The sequence below is a fragment of the Monodelphis domestica genome, chromosome 3, assembly GCF_027887165.1.
Source record: "Monodelphis domestica isolate mMonDom1 chromosome 3, mMonDom1.pri, whole genome shotgun sequence".
NCBI classification, from domain to species: Eukaryota; Metazoa; Chordata; class Mammalia; order Didelphimorphia; family Didelphidae; genus Monodelphis; species Monodelphis domestica.
Window position 1 is genome coordinate 345,276,536 of NC_077229.1, and position 13,470 is coordinate 345,290,005.

Here is a 13,470-nt window from a genome sequence, read left to right on the forward strand (position 1 = left end):
AACTAAACCAATTGTTTAAGTTATAATTTATAAGTTTTTAATTTTAATTTTAAGTTATAATTATGTAATGAAATATTACTGTGCTATGAAAAGTAAAACAGAGAAATGTGGAAAGGCTTACATGAACTGATTCAAGGTCAAGTAAACAGAACCAGGAAAATTATATATCCAATGACTACATCAATGTAAAGTGAGAGAACAAGTACCAAAATACTTCTTAAGATGAATGTTGAGAGGGGGCAGCTGGATAGCTCAGTGGATTGGGAGTCAGGCCTAGAGACGGGAGGTCCTAGGTTCAAATCTGGTCTCAGACACTTCCCAGCTGTGTGACCCTGGGCAAGTCACTTAACCCCCATTGCCTAGCCCTTACCACTCTTCTGCCTTGGAGCCAATACACAGTATTGACTCCAAGATGGAAGGTAAGGGTTTAAAAAAAAAAAGATGAATGTTGAGAAATTATGAAGAACAACCTTAGCTCAAAAAAGAGATTTTTTAAGAAGACATCTTTTCCCATTCTTTTGTGGAAGTACAAGACTAAGGAAGAAGGTACATTAATGTGGAACATTGAATATAGCATCTGATTTTTTCAATATATTGATCAATTTTACTGATATTTTTCTTTTCTTTCAATTCTTGGTTATGAGGGATGATTCTCTGAGAGGAGGGAAGAGGAGGGATCAAAGGGAAGACCTAGACAATGTAAAAACAAGAGATGGCAATAAATATATTTACAAATATTAAATTACTATCTGGATCTAATTCAGATATTCCAACAGACACATAATTATGTTGTTTATCTCATAATTTGTTAACTTGCATATAAAAATAGCAATGAAGACTTTCTCAAACACTTTTATGAAATCCAAATAAATTCTGACTTCAAATTTTCTCTTAACTACCCATCTAAAAATCCTTATAAAAAGAAGAAAATGAGGTTTTCCCAGAATAAATTGTTCTTAATGAAGTTCTTAGTCATCTTAGTCATGCTTCCTTTTCTAAATACTCACTAACCGTTCCTTTAGAATCTTGCCAGAAATCAGCTGAGCTCATTAGCCTATAGATTGCAGGCTATAGTCTTTTTCTGTTTTGGAAATCACAGAAACACAGCCCTTTGTGAGGACTGGGACAGATACATGTACACTGGCAAGTGTCTCAACAATCACTTTCACCGCTTCTTTCCATACTCTGGAATATCATTTGTCCAAATCTGATAACTTGAATTTTTGTAAGCAGTCTATGCAGTCTCAAATTACTTCTTATCTTAAATACTTTCTTTTATCAAATGAGATATTGTTTGTAAAATGCTTTTCAAACTTTAAAGCATTATATAAATGTATATTCTTCTTTTTTCCCTCTCTGTATCTTCTTGTCTGTCTCCTCCATCTTTCTTTTTCCTTTCTATTTCTCCCATTTATCTTGTATTTTAATTCCCCATCAGACTTTTTTGCTCTGTCCATTCCAATCCCCAAATCATTCCTCTCAGGAGAGAAAACATAAGCAAGATAAATAGTTTTTGTTTTCTCCATTCTCCATTATCATTTATCTCATTTATGCCAAACAGCAAATCTAGCTGCTTGTTTTATCTTTCCATCAGAATATAAACTCCTTGAGAGCAAGAAATACCCCCTCCCTTCTTTTTTTGCATCCCAGGCATAGCACAGTGCTTGACACTTAGTGCTTAATAAATGCTTCTTGTTGCTTGATTCTTCTTTTTTCTAGCATCTCTAGATAAGCCTTTTCCCTTGTCATTAACATTTATTGTCAGTCTTCCCTTTCTCTAAGCTTTAATGCCCCTAGCATTATTATTATCATAGAATTGGGTTACCCTTTTGCTTTAATCATCCTACATTACATGCCCTTATGTGGCCTAGTGGACAGAATTTTGGATCTGGAGTCAGAATAACTTCATTTGAATCTCTGTTTTTCTACAAACTAGCTAGGATGCTTTAAGCAAATCATTTGACCTTTCGGGCTCTCAATCTCTGACTCGGGGTTGGGTTTCTAAGATCCTTCTAAGCTCTGAATCCCAGAATTCATCTTCTTTATATGGCTTTCGTTTTAAAAAGGAAAGAACTTATATGTTCTAAAATATTTATAGCAACTCTCTTTGTGGTGGCAAAGAACTGGTAATTGAAGGGATACCCATCAATTGGGGAATGGCTGAACAAATTATGGTGATGGTTGTGATGGAATACTACTGCAACATAAGAAATGATGAGCAGGTTAACTTTTTAAAAACATAGAAAGATCTACATGAAAATATGAAGAGCGAAATGAGAACCAAGAGAACATCCTCTCCAGCAACAGAAATGTTATTTGAGGGGGCAGCTGGGTGGCTCAGTGGATTGAGAGCCAGGCCTAGAGATGGGAGGTCCTAAGTTCAGGTCTGGCCTCAGACACTTCCTATAGCTGTGTGACCCTGGGCAAGTCACTTAAACACCGTTTCCTAGCCTTTACCACTCTTCTGCCTTGGAACCAATATATAGCATATATGGTAAGGGTTTTTTTTTTAAAGAAATATTGTTTAAAGAATGGCTTGTGTATATCCACCTCCAGAGAATGAACTGATAAAAAGAAATGACATAGTTTATATATAATATATATGTATATACATATATATATATCTTTTTCCAAATGATTCCTTCTCTAGTGTGGGAGAGGAGAAAGGAAGGAAGCAGTGAGAAGTTACTTGGAAATTGACCAAAATCATTTTTAATTAAACAATTAAAAAGATCCCCACACCAAATTAAGTTGATAGAAGAATTCCAGTTTATTCACATCCATTTTATTATCTGGATCTTCTGGAACCCAGAATGTAGACCAACAAAATTGGGTGACATAAAATCATGAATCTGAATGAATCCATACAAATCCACCATCAATTACTTGAAAAACAACTCCTAGAAGGTCATCATTTCCATACAGGAAAACAGTACATACAGCCCTGGATAAGTTAAAAGGTAATTATATAACACTAGATAGAAAAACAGCTGTTGGACATTTGGAAGTTATCTTAAATGAATAACCTGACTACAAAAGAAATGGTCAAGTTGATCCAGAGATTTGTCCTTATGCCAAAGAACTCCTCTGTTATTTCTCATTGTCACTGGAAAGTAGAATGTGGTATTTCAAGTGTCAGTGATTTCTACAAAGATGAGGGAAGATGGATCTTAAGTATAGCCATGGAATATGAGGGGAAAAGAGATTATAAGACATCAGGATTCAAGAGCCCATATCAGTGCCTTATTCTAGATCTACAAGGTTCTCAGATAACTGGAAGTTTACCTAGTTTAGCACAGAGACCTTTTGTGTTGACCATTTGGAATGGGAAAATTTCTTAAACATAATGTACATTTTCCTATCTTCTTAAACATCTAGTTGGGGGCAGGAAGAGAAGGAAGAAAAGAGGTTCAGATCAGTTATTTCTTCAGTTCAGGGAGCTCCCAGGGTGACAATTGCTTCCACCATAACTTGTATTTTTATGAAAGTTGCCTGGGTCCCTGAGTAGTTCTGAGCTCTGTTCTAGGTAGGTAAAGTTGCCACACATCTGTGCTCTAGGTAACTGTGGCCAAATAATCACATAGAATCTCAGACCTTGTGCTAGAATGTGCTTGTGCAGTCAATAGTATGTCAGAGGTGGGTCTTGAATTCAAGTCTTCTAGGCTCCACCGCTCCTCTATTATCGCTGACATCATGCAGTCTCTGAGACAGAGTGTACTTCAAGGATTTTTGGTGTCAGTGATGTAAACACCACTTCCCCCAGGGCCCATCACAACCTTTCCAAGTAAGTAAGGGTTACAATAGTTAATGTGGTCAATAAAAATTCATGTCAGATTTTAATCCTTGTACCTGGAAGATGAAATTCTTTGAAATGAGCTAAGATTATCCTTAGAAAATAACAAGTAGCCTTTATAGACGACTGTATACAAGTCCGTACTGGAAGCCTTTTAAGCATAGTGGGGCTTTGCAGGGTTTGCATTTGAGCTCCAAATACCTTAAAGTTACCTTCGGCAGTACGAGGTACCAGAGTGTTGCCCACTACAGTGAGGCATCACTTTTTTCATTGTGTTAAAAAACAGAGAAGTCTTCAGGGCTTACTGAGAGAGAAGTGATTGAAAGACAAGTTACTCTCTTATTGAGAATCTCACTAAATGGCCCCAGGAGCCTGGGTTTCTTGTGATTATATTTGTTGTTGTTGTTCTTTGCTTGTTTTTAAAATGTTTTCCCCTGTCTCCTTTCTTTGAATCAAAGTGTCAGCTCATAACTCTGGTGTCCTGTAGCAAGCCTTCCTTTTACTAAATACTAAATAACCAAGTGAGATGGAGGAGAGACAGGGACACCCAGGGACATAGAGACACACAGAGAGGAAGAGAGACAAAGAGAGGGAAGGAAGGAGAGACAGAGACAGACAGAGATAGAGAAAATGAGAAAGGAAAGAGAAAGAGGGAGACAGAAGGAAAGAGGGAGAGACAGAGAAGGGGAATAAGAGATAGACAAGTGAGAAGTCGGTGGGAGAAAGACAGAGAGAGGGAGGAAGGATGGGAAGAGAGAAATACATGGAGAGACAGAGAAAGACATGGAGGAAGGGAGAACGGAAGGGAGGGAAAAAGAGAGAGAAAGGAACACACAAGTGATGGAAAGACAAACAAAAATATGGACAATAAAGGAGGAGAGAGATTAATGGATGGAGAAAAGAAAGGAAGGAAAGAGAAAAGGAGAGGGGAGGGGAGGGAGGGATGGAGGAAAAGACAAAGACAGGGAGAGACAAGGTAAGATAGAGACAGAGAAACAAAAGTAGGGAAATAAAGGGGAAGAGAGGGAGAGGGAGAGAGAGAGAGAGAGAGAGAGAGAGAGAGAGAGAGAGAGAGAGAGAGAGAGAGAGAGAGAGAGAGAGAGAGAGAGAGAGAGAGAGAGTCAGTTACAGGGAAGATGGGAGAGAGAAATAGAAAGACAAATTCATAGAGGGAAGGAGGAAGGGAGGAAAAAGAGAAGTAGAGACCAAAAGATGAGAAGAGACAAAGACAGAGAAACAAAAGTAGGGAAAATAAAAGGAGAGAGAGAGAGACAGAGACAGTTAGAGGGAAGGTGGGAGAGAGAAGTCGAAAGACACGCATAAGGAGGGAAGAAGGAAGGGAAGAAAAAAGGGGAGTGGAGACCAAAAGATGAGAAGAGACAAAGACAAAAAGACAGAGAAACAAAAGTAAGGAGAATAAAGGAAGAGTGAAAGAAAGAGAAAGAAAAAGTGAGAGAAAGCAGAAAGGAAGGGACATGGGGGATAAAGCTACAGTGAAAAGAGAGAGAATAAGTTCCAGAAAGAAAAGGGAGGTGAGAGGGAAGGGGAAAGGGGAAAAAAAGGAACAGAGGCATAGAGTCAGAGACACAGACAGACAATATAGGCTCTGAGTGAGAGTCTCTCATATGAATAAAGAGCATTTTCCTAGCTATGTGACTCTGGGCAAGTCACTTAACCCCAACTGCCTAGCCTTTACTGCTTTTCTGCCTTAGAAATGATACTCAGTGTCAATTTTAAGACAGAAGGTAAGGATTTTTCTTTAAGTGTATATTAGCTATTTGGGCCTTTTGTTATTGTTACTCATTTATCAGTTCTTGGCTGCGTTCTAGATAGATGAGGTTGCTACATATCTGTGTTCTAGGTAGCTGAGGTCAAATAATCACATAGACTCACTAATCTTGTCCTGGAATGTGCTTGAGAGGTTATTAAAGCTGAATCCTGGCTCCCCTGATTTTACAGATGAAGAAACTGAGGCTCAGGGAAATTAAGTGACTTGCCCAAGATCACACAGGTATGACTGTTGGAATTAAGGTCACACAGGTTGGAAGTATGATATGAACTTCGGTCCCTTGACTTCGAAGTTAGTTATTTTTCTATTCTATCATATCATCTCTCAAATTAGAGAGTTGGAATGCCATCCAAATACAGTTTCTGGGCAAATCAACCTAATCTTAGATAAAGACCAGGGTATGTCTTAGGATCTTTTCTTTCCCTCAAAGTAAATATCGTGTTATGGTCCCTGGATGGTATGAGACTGCAAAAAGCTATTTGAACTTGAAGGAAACATAGAAATGATCCAGTCCAGCATTTCTTAACTTTTCATGCCCTCTTGGCAAAATGGGGACATCTATAGAAGCCTTCTCGGAAGAATTTTAAATGACACATAAATAAAATGCAGAGGATTACAAAGAAATTGACTCTATTGAAATATACTTATCAGAATGCATGCATTAAAAAAAATAAGTTCATAGATTCCAATTGAATAACCCCAGTTCCAAACTTTATTTATTTATTTTATTTTACAAATAAAGAAACTTCGATCCAGGGAGATTTCATGCTATGTTCAAAGTTACACAATTAGCAACTGACTTAGGACTAGAATCCAGGCCCCTTGACCCCACCCCACCCCAAGACCTTCCCTCTTTCCCCCAATGTAATGAAAGGAGCCTGAATTTCCTTATTGTGTCTGTTGCTAAATTTATGTAGCTTGAGTTTTAGTAGTAATTTCCCAAGCTGTTTGTTTTGCAGCTTCTGCTCCTGAAGTCACCATCTGAGTGCCAGTAATACTCGAGAAACAATCTGGACGATGGGATTACTGTGATGACAACCCACCCAGAAAGCCATGGCCGCTTGGAGGCATCCTAGTTGGGCCAGGGAATGCATGTTCAAATCAGGAGAAAAGCAGCTCTGCTCTTTTCTTCCAGAAAGAGAGACCAGCTTCTCTCCCAAGTGTTTAATTTCTGATGCAAGCCTGATAACTATTGCTACTGGACTCCAACCAAGGGAATGGCCCGGTCATTCCCCAGCAATGTCACTGGTTGTGCAGCTGCCCTAGGAGTTCATTAAGGAGCTTTATTGGACTGGAGGGTGGGAGGAAACACGTTGCCAAGTTTGGAACCCAGTTTGGGCCTCAGAGGTCGGGGACTGTGAATGGAGTATATTAAGATCCTGCTGTAACTCCCCTCACTCTGGCACAGCTTAGCCTTCTGTTCTGCAAGTAATGGCCTCAAGTCTCTCATGAAAAAAATCTTATTGGAGATCAAAGCAATCTTGCATAACCTCTCTTTGATGAGTTAAGGGAAAATGAACCAGAAACACAGGGATTAAATGTCCCTTAAGATACCCTTGGGATTGCAACACTGAGGGGGAAAGTGCTTGGCAAAACCTTAACTGTTTGGGGGAAACAGTGTAAGCAGTATGGCCAGCCACGACGGCCCAGGTCTGCCTGCACCTAATTGGTGTGTTATTGTCCTTTGGGGGGAGATTTCCTCTTTAAATGGAAGGAACACCTGCATTCTGGGAGAACGCTGTTCCCATCTACACAATGTTGCCTCTGATTAAATGGAGCGTAATTTCAGTCCGAAAACTTGTTTGACTGAACAGATTCTGCAGGTCACTTGGGTTTCAGGTGTCCTGCTGGGCTTTACGTTTATAAGAAATGTTTCTCTTTTCTATTTTTTCCTTGAAGAAGGCAACTCTCACATACATAGTTCTTTAATATCAAAATGACACAAATTGAGTTTATATATAATTCAGATGCCAATGTGTTCCATTCAAACTTACAAAAATGCTTTCTTACCTGCTAGAAAAATTGCCGAGTTGGAAAAATAACATGAAGGATTCTCCTGGTTAGTCAGTAATAGTCAGTCAACGTTTATTAAGCCTCGACGATATGCCAGGCACTGTGCTAAGCACTGGAGATAGAAACATGTAAAAAGGAAGGCAATCCCTGCCCTTGAAGAGCTTCCAATGTAATGGGAGAAGACAAAAGCCAAAAGGACGATAGGGGAAGGGAAGAAGAGAAAGGTACTCATCTTAAAGGCATGATGGAGAAGTCTGAGAAGTCCCAGAGGAGGGCCACTGAGTGAGAAATGAGGACTGTCTGTTATGGAGTTCATGGCTTCACCCTCCAAACAGAGGGGCAGAGGACAATGCTGAGGGAGAGTCTCAAGGCTGATGGGACCTTCCAAAATGATGTGGTTTTGCCAATAGGGCATGATGGAGAAGTCAAAGGAGTCCCAGAGTAGGGCAGCCAGATGAGAAATGAACCTAAACGCCCTTCTTAAGGTAGATTTGGGAGTTCATAGATAATAGGACACATTTCTTTTTTTTTTTTTAAATATATTTTATTTGATCATTTCCAAGCATTATTCGTTAAAGACATAGATCATTTTCTTTTCCTCCCCCCCACCCCCCATAGCCGACGCGTAAGTCCACTGGGCGTTAGATGTTTTCTTGATTTGAACCCATTGCTTTGTTGATAGTATTTGCATTAGAGTGTTCATTTAAAGTCTATCCTCTGTCATGTCCCCTCAACCTCTGTATTCAGGCAGTTGCTTTTTCTCGGTGTTTCCACTCCCATAGTTTATCCTTTGCTTATGAATGGTGTTTTTTTTCTCCTGGATCCCTGAAAGTTGTTCAGGGACATTACACCGCCACTAATGGAGAAGTCCATTACGTTCGATGATACCACAGTGTATTAGTCTCTGTGTACAATGTTCTCCTGGTTCTGCTCCTCTCACTCTGCATCACTTCCTGGAGGTTGTTCCAGTCTCCATGGAACTTCTCCACTTTATTATTCCTTCGAGCACAATAGTATTCCATCACCAACATATACAATAGGACACATTTCTATAAATCTGAAATTTGAATCAGCATGGTATAATGGAGGATACTAGCCTTAGACCCAACTCTAGTCAAGAAGACCCCAGTTCAAACTCTGCCTCCGATAGTCTTTTAACCTCTCTGAACCTCGGTGTCTTTTTTTTTTTTAAACATGCTAATAATTGTAATTTCTTTTTAGGATATTTCTTATTGCCTTTGTCTGGAGCTGTGATTTAATCTGTGTATGAAACTCCCAATGTAAAGATTCCCTCTACTATTTAATACAGATTGGTGACTCATCTGAGAACTGAGAGATGACTTACCTCATGGCCACGCAGGCATTAGGTATGAGAGGTAGGACCCAAATTAAGGTCCTCCTGACTTTGAGACCCTTCCCCTATTTATTAGGATACAGGACTTGTCACAGTAAAGATCAAATGAGATGATATATATATAATCTGTTAACACATTTATGAAGAACAAGTTCATAGTTATTAGAAACAAGTATTTATTGATGCTAGCACTGTGCTAAGCTCTTTACAAATATCTCATTTAATCCTCACGACAACCTTGTTGGTGCTAATATTTCCACCATTTTACAATTGAGGAAACTGAGGCAAAGACTTGCCAGTGTTAGATAATTAGTAACTGCTTATAGTGAAACTTGAACTCACTTCCTACTGACTCCAAGCCCAGCATTGTATCCACTCTACCAACTTGTTCCCAATAGAATACTTTGACATTTCTGACCAAACTCTCCAGAAATGCTGGGTTAAGACACCTGCTTTGTGACATGCTCATGCTAATTTGATTCACCTCCTTAGATCTGTGTGAATACAATTATCTGTTTAGTACATATGATTCTATATGCCTTTTCTTTCTTTTTTAAAAAAAAAAACTCTTACCTTCTCTCTTAGAATCAATAGTAAGGAAAGTCATTGAGAAGCTGGATAGTGTATCAAATATCAATCAGCATAGTGAAGGGATTCAAGATCATTCATATAACGAATGGTTGAAAGAACTGGGTATGCTTACCTTTGTAAAAGAAAAGACTTTAGATTGCCAGGTCTGGAATCAGGAAGACCTGAGTTCAAATGTGACCTCAGACACTTACTAATTCTATAATGGTGAGTGAGTCATTTAATTGTTTACCTCAGTTTCCTCATATGCAAAATGAGTTAGAGAAGAAAATAACAAACTACTCCAGTGTTTTTACCAAAAAATCTCCAAGTGGGGTCACAAAAAGTCAGATACAAGTGAAACAACTCGAATAGTGGCCAGAAATTTCTAGGAGACAGATTTTTGCTTGATGCAGGAAAAATAATTTCTAATAACTACAGCTACTCAAAATGGGCTGCCTTTACAAGGTAAAGGCTAGATGGCCATTTGTCAAGAATGATCAGGAATGGGTAGGATGAGCTAATATAATAAAAATGACCATCCTACCCAAATTAATCTAAGTGCCATACCTATCAAACTACCAAAAAACTTCTTTATAAAATTTAATTAGAAAATTAGAAAAAAGCATAACAAAGTTCATCAGGAAGAACAAAAGATCAAGAATATCAGGGGAAATAATGAAAATAATGAAAAATGTGAAAAAAATAATGAAAAAATGTGAAGGATGGGGGCCTAGCAGTACCAGATCTCAAACTATGCAAAGCAATATGGTACTGACTAAGAGACAGAAGGGAGGATCAGTGGAATAGACTGGGGGTAAATAACCTCAACAAGCTAGTGCTCGATAAACCTAAAGATCCCAGCTTTGGGGAAAAGAATTCACTATATGACAAAAACTGCTGAGAAAAATTGGAAAATAGTATTGGAAAAATTACATTTAGATCAACATCTTACACCCTATACCAAGATAAATCCAAAATGGGTAAAGGACTAAAATATAAAGAGTGAAATCATAAATAAGTTAGGTGAACATAGAATAGTATACCTGTCAGATATGTGGGAAAGGAAGGAATTTAAGACCAAGCAAGAGATAAAAAACATTGCAAAATGCAAAATAAATTACTTCAACTATATCAAATTAAAAAGGCTTTGTACAGACAAAACCAATGTAACCAAAATTAGAAGGAAAGCAACAAACTGGGAGAACATTTTTATAATAAAACTCTCTGATGAAGGTTTAATTTCCCAAATATATAAGGAACTAAGTCAAATTTACAAAAAATCAAGTCATTCCCCAATTGACAAATGGTCAAGGGACATGAATAGGCAGTTTTCACACTAAGAAATCAAAACTATCAAAAAAGCACATTAAAAAGTGTTCTAAATTCCTACTGATTAGAGAAATACAAATTAAAACAACTCTGAGATACCATCTTACACCTAGCAGCCTGGCCAATATGGCAGCAAAGGAAAGTGATAAATATTGGAGGGGATGTGGCAAAATTAGGACACTAATACATTGCTGGTGGAGTTGGTCCAACCATTCTGAAGGGCAATTTTGGAACTATGCATAAAAGGCTTTAAAAGAATGCCTGCTCTTTGACCCAACCATAACACTGTTGGGTTTGTACCCCAAAGAGATAAAGAGAAAAAAAGACTTGTACAAGAATATTCATAGCTGCACTCTTTGTGGTGGCCAAAAATTGAAAATGAGGGGATGCCCTTCAATTGAGGAATGGCTGAACAAATTGTGTTATATGTTGGTGATGGAATATTATTGTGCTAAAAGGAATAATAAAGTGGAGGAATTCCATGGGGACTGGAACGACCTCCAGGAATTGATGCAGAGTGAGAGGAGCAGAACCAGGAGAACATTGTACACAGAGAATGATACATAATGGCACAGTCAAATGTAATAGACTTTTCTACTAGCAGCAATGCAATGACTGTAATAAAGGATTTAATCAGGGCAAGCTGAATACAAAAGATGCTGCAAACCAACATTCAGAACTCCCAGGAAGTGAGACTGAACACAGGCAGTTGCTGGACACAGTTGGTGGGCCCTGGAGGAGGGAGAGGTAGCTTTTCTTCAGCAGTCAGGAGAGCCCAGAGAGTATCTGTCTGGTATTTCTGGGGTGGACCCAAAGAGCCAGTGGATCCCTCTTCTTTGGCTTTCTTGAAATTTCTGCCTGTTCCTACTGCTGCTGCTACAGAGAAGTGGATTTCAGCTGTTGTTGGTGACATCTTTCCAGGACTGCTATTTGAATCAAAGAGGACTCCTGTGTGGTGAGATTCTTTGGGCCCTTTTGTCCTTGCCCCTATCAATCCCCCCTAACTTTAATTAATACTCAAATTAATTCATTTATAATAATTATAGAAAGTTTTAGGGTTTTAAATATCTGTTGTGGGTTAGAAGTAAGTTATTCCCTGATCCTCTTCCCTTCTCCTTTTAAGTTAAATAAACCTTTTAATTATATATATATATATATATATATATATAATTTGAATCCCTTCTTTTAACCCACATATAACATGACCCAGAACTATCCAGAGGAACTTAGGAGAAAGAACACTATCCACATCCAGAGAAGGAACTGTAGGAGCAGAAATTCATCAGAAAAACATACGATCAATCACATGGTTAAATGGGGATATGATTAGGGTTTTGATGTTAAAAGATAACTCTATTGCAAATATGAATAACATGAAAATAGGTTTTGAACAATGATACATGTATAACCCAATAGAAATGCTTGTCAGCTCTAGGAGGCAGGAGGGAATGGGGGTGAATCATGAATCATGTAACTATGGAAAAATATTCTAAATTTTAAATAAATGGTCAGGAACCAGGGAATTCCTGTTCAGGTCTAGTTTGTACCACATGCCATCTTTTTAAAAAAACCCTTCCCTTCCATCTTAGAATCAATACTAAGTGTGGTTCTAAAGCAGAAGAGGGGTAAAGGCTAGACAATGGGGGTTAAGTGACTTGCCCAGGGTCACCCAGCTAGGATGTGTCCGAGGCCAAATTTGAACCCAGGACCTCCTATCTCTAGACCTGGCTCTCAATTCCCTGAGCTACCCAGCTACCCTATGTACCATATAACTTCTGAATTCCTTTCATACCTAAGATTCTATGATCTCTGAATCTTGTGTTTCCATCATGTGCTCTCCTATTCAATCATTCTCTTCTAACTACAATGGTGAAGTCTTGAGGGTTCTAATATCTGGTTCTTTTCAATCAGCTCGGCTCTTCAGAGTGAAATGGATTCTTCTACCTTTGCTTTATGAGATGCAGGTCACTGTCCAGCCCCTCTTAGCCTGGATCTCTTTGCTATGTGGCTCTCCCCTCTAATCTAGGAGTTCTCAACCTTTATTTGTTCAAAGGACACCTATGGAAATCTGATGAAATGCATAGCCCTTGGTCTTATGATAATATTTTCAAATAATTAAAGGAAATACTACATTTAAGAGAGAGTTTAGCAGAAAGAAGGATGTAATTTTTTTTTCCCTGTCTAGGTTCATGAATCCCCTGAAACCCATCCATAAGACCCCTGGGTGGGGGAGCCATGGACTCCCTAGACTAACTTACATTCTAGTTTTGAATTTCAATTCCTAGGTGAACCAACTTTTAAGCATTCAATATTCATCGAGGTAAGTTGACTGACACATACCAACCCAAATATCTTTCTGCCTTCAGCTACTTATTGTCAGCATCATTATGGTCACCATCTTGTTCCTCCACTGCAGTCCTACTCTGTGATCCCTCATTATGGTATGGAGATGATGGATTCTAGAAGGCTAATCCAATACAATATAAGCCATGACTCATCCTATCAAGCCAGAAAGACTTTGAGAACATTCCCAGTAACTATTTTGCTATTGTCTAAGGTTCAGTCTATTATATTTTATAGAGGCTTATCAACAGGTTGCCATGCTGGTGGAAGCATGGCACT

At 38.5% G+C, this 13,470-nt stretch overlaps 1 long non-coding RNA gene across 1 annotated transcript; it reads left to right on the plus strand.

Moving 5' to 3' along the window:
• The first annotated feature begins 3,595 nt into the window (after positions 1-3,595).
• LOC103097860 (uncharacterized) lies at positions 3,596-7,379 on the plus strand. Its single transcript, XR_464209.3, has 2 exons — positions 3,596-3,784; positions 6,542-7,379. It is a non-coding gene; the product is annotated as an uncharacterized LOC103097860 (long non-coding RNA).
• Positions 7,380-13,470: the final 6,091 nt, after the last annotated feature.